Below are 4109 nucleotides of genomic sequence, written 5' to 3'. Positions count from 1 at the left end.
GAAAAATAACTTGACCTTTGGAGACATCATTAATATAAATAATTTTTATGGCCGTTGAATAAGAAGTGTTTCTTTCACAAGAAATGTATAAAATTAGTGCTGTATTAGACTTACGGTACCTAATTTACATACTGTACAGATGATAATAAACTGAACTTACTAGCCTAAAATCTCCGTAGCGTGTTGCCAGGTGGCAGAAAGCATATATATAATTATAATAAAGTTACAATAAATTAAGTTAATATATAATTATATATACAGTACCTAATTTATATATAATTAATATATAATTATATGTACAGTACCTAATTTATATATAATACTGTACAGATGATAGTAATCTCTCCGTAATTACGGACGGCGGGAAAGTAGTTTGGCTGCCCGATGACGTTTTACGTAATTATAGGAGTTTTTACGGGTTTTTACGGATACTGTCGCAATTTTTTCGCAGTTTTATAGGAATCGTAATTATAGGGACCATAATTATAGGGGGGTCGACTGTAATTTATAAAATAGCCTATTTAGTTTTACATGTGTTATTCTGTAAGATTTTCTGAAAATTAAGTGTTTTAAATGAATCAAATTTTAATATTCGTTAAGTTAATCGAATTATAATTAAATTTAAGTTTCCGAGATTAGTTAATAATATAATTTTTCTTATCAGCATAGTACAATGATACTGTAGTTTGTATAGTTAACATTCGTAAATAAAGTTAGTCTACTGTATGCACTATAATATTAATGACATGTTTCTGTCTGTTATTTTTTCTTGTTCATTAAATAAAACTTATCGTTCATATGTTTATTTTTATAGGAAGTTATAAAGTTAATAAATACANTTATGAAAATAAATAAAAAAATTAACGAACAATTATTTATTGTGACATCGAAAAAAAGACGAGCGAAAATTTTTTATTATATTTTTAATTTATATAATTTAAAATATATGCCCTCGTCTCAAATTAGTGATTACTTGCCCCTGTACGTTATAGTTTTTCTTTAACAACAGAGTAATACCTGTCATCTATCTAATGCCTTTCAGGAGAAAATATTTGAATTAAAATAGTATGATTTCCGCTAAATGGGATGAATTTAAGCGACTTGTCACTCTGCATAAGTAATTTTTCTTTTGTTCTAAAATCCCTTTTACTTTGGGGACGACGTTTAACTTTCTGCATGTACCGGTCAAAGTTAAATTTGAAACTTCACAACCCGTCATTTTAAAAATTCTATTAACATGAAAAATTTCGTTAAAATCAGTGGAATAATTATTTATCAAGACGTGTTTCTGCACTTCTTAACTTAAGTGCTTGTCACAATAATAAGAAGATTCACAGCTTCACAGTAATATATATAGACTCTAATAGTAAATATATCGTTACAAAAACACTGTAATGTAAATGAAAAGAAAATATTAGAATAAAAAATTATTTTAATCTGGCAGATTGCCCTAGAATTTTGTAGTAGTTTGAATGCTTGGATTTGGCAATTTAAAATACTTATAATTTATTACTACTTTATTTACGTCGAATGCGCATAATAGTAATATTAGAAAATAAAAAAGAAAATGAAAACCAAATAACTGATTAGTGAGTTACAGGATTTATCAACCTGCATTCACATGTTTGGTATTCAGCAAAGTATTTGAACAAGTGTTTATTACTTGTTGAGCATACACGTATATACGAGTATCTGTCGATCATCTGCTTATAATGAAAAGTGTTTGTACGAAATCTAAAAATTCGACAATTCTGAAGCAATAATTTGTGCCGCTCCTTGTACTTATGAGCATTTCATATCTGTCAATGGAAATAACGAGCCAAAAGGTAGATAATGATGACTGGTAACACTTAAACAAAGATGAAAATTATTAAGAAACAAATGTCTAGTCTAATAATATTAATACTTTAAAAAATAAAAATATAAAAAATACTTTTACATAGATAATTCTCGAACGCTTTGCAGTTACTAAAAGAAAATCGTAAATAAAGCATTAGAAATTCAAACCGAACGTTAAAACTCAAGCAACCAGTAGCTTTCCCAGCAACATTAAGTAAAATTGAGAATATTAATGAAACTAGCCATAACAAAGATAAACGAGACGTACCGGCACTCGAAAGATGTAATTTCAATTATCAGAATCCAACGTTTATTCCTGTATTTATCTATTATTTAATATTCTTTTGTATTAAACAAAGTAAATGTGCATAACACAACCGACAAAAATGCGTTTTAAGTAATTGTAAAGATTCGATGCTAATAGATTAAAAGGAATAGCAAAACATGACTTCACTTGGTAGAGGATCGACCAATAGAATGTTAATATTTAAACATTGGGCTTATAATTTTATAAATTCTCGGTACAGTATTTAGAAATAAAACCTACAAAGAGACCAAAAACAGGTGGTCGGTTGTTCAAAAAACTTTTAAGCGTACGCAGACATTTTCTAGATTTTCTGCTAGCTTCGTGTCGCGAAAATTCCTCTCGTTGTAAATCGAGTCGATATTGCGGAATTTGGAATTGTCAAAATGATCTAAGGAATTATTGAAAGTTCAGCACTTCCGTACTGTTCATCGTGGAAACTAAGTATAAATAATTTAAATTTCATCGAAATCGGTTAGTTGGTCTTGGAGAAATTAATGATCAAATTTGGCATTTTAACATTAAACGTGTTGCTGAGTTCTACTATAGAGCTCTGTAGCGCTGCCGATTCACTTCTTTCGTGTTAAGTTAAATATATTTTAAAAATTAAAAAACAAAAAATATTAATTTTTGGCTTACCACCAAAACAACTGAAATATAAGATGCAATAAAAATGTTTTTAATGAATGATTATAGCAAACGCATGATCAACAACTGGATTAATAATAGAAAAACTAATAAACAGAAACATGAAAGCAACAATCCCACTCACGAATTTTTTAAAATTCCGTATGAACAAATTATCTTTGAAAGAATCAAATTTAAATAAAACAAATATGGTATAATTTTAATGCCCTAAAAATTCCTAGTTTGAATAGGCAGATAAACGCTCATGATAATGATAATAATTATATATGAGACCAGAGAAATGTAATTTACAAACTCGGTTTAACGAACACATATTCGTGATGAAATATAATAATAGTCGCTCGGCTATTGCTGTTCATTATAACAGTGAATGTTGCCAAATTATTACAAACACCATTAAAATTGCTAACAAAGAATCCAGTATACATAATAGAAGATGGTATGAACGTTTATGAATACTAAAAAACAAAGACAGGATGATAAATAATACACTAATACTGGTAAAAAATTACATGAAACATAGTATCTATAGTAAACATGCTGTTACGATTTTACTGTAAATAAGTTTATCATGTTATTGTTTTAAAGGTGCACTTAGTTTTTACTTCATCATTCTATTTTATTGTTTTAATGATAAAACACTTTTCAATGTCACGGTTTTAAGTGTTATTGTTTTAACAGTGTACTTTTTTTATGTATATTGTTTGCCTGTATTGCTACTTTATGTATCGTATCTACTACAAGTTCACAATTTTTACACGTTCTTATATGTGTCGTTCCTGCAAATCATTAACATTCTAACTACAGTAGACCCCTATACCACGGGTTTCTATAATACGATTCCTATAAGATGGCGAAAAAATTGCGATAGTATCAGTAGTATAGAAATGATGCATTCTGGGGTACAAAAATTAATTAGTATATAAATTTTTGTATTATATCGAAATAAAGACCGATACAGTATAGATTATATTTTAATTTGTATAAGAATTTAATATAAAAAACCGATAACACAACATCGAAACTCGCGCCCTCTATATTACAACTTTTAAAACTTCGAGTGAGTTTTTAAAAAAACGATTTGCTCTTAAAGAAAAATATGATTGGCTGTTAGTTTTTAACGAAGATGTGATTGGTTAGTATTTTATATAAGTTACTTTTTTAAAGAGAATTAGTTTTATATTTAAGCTGTAATCATGGGGATGTACGGTTTTCTGGTTACTTACGGAGACTATAAAATATACTCATCTTCTTCAATTCTGTACCGTACTTTGGACGCTTGCGTTTCCGCGGTAAAAAATTTCTCGTTTGATGTTCC

At 28.3% G+C, this 4109-nt stretch overlaps 1 protein-coding gene across 1 annotated transcript in view; it reads right to left on the bottom strand.

Moving 5' to 3' along the window:
- Window positions 1-4109, bottom strand: part of LOC111633049 (probable cytochrome P450 4s3) — a 27055-nt gene that overhangs the window by 10253 nt on the left and 12693 nt on the right. The window lies entirely within an intron of this gene.

This window comes from Centruroides sculpturatus, unplaced genomic scaffold, assembly GCF_000671375.1.
Source record: "Centruroides sculpturatus isolate CEXI.00-Female unplaced genomic scaffold, Cexi_2.0 scaffold772, whole genome shotgun sequence".
NCBI classification, from domain to species: domain Eukaryota; kingdom Metazoa; phylum Arthropoda; class Arachnida; order Scorpiones; family Buthidae; genus Centruroides; species Centruroides sculpturatus.
Note: the sequence above shows the minus strand (reverse complement) of the source record. Positions and strands in the feature narration are given on the sequence as shown.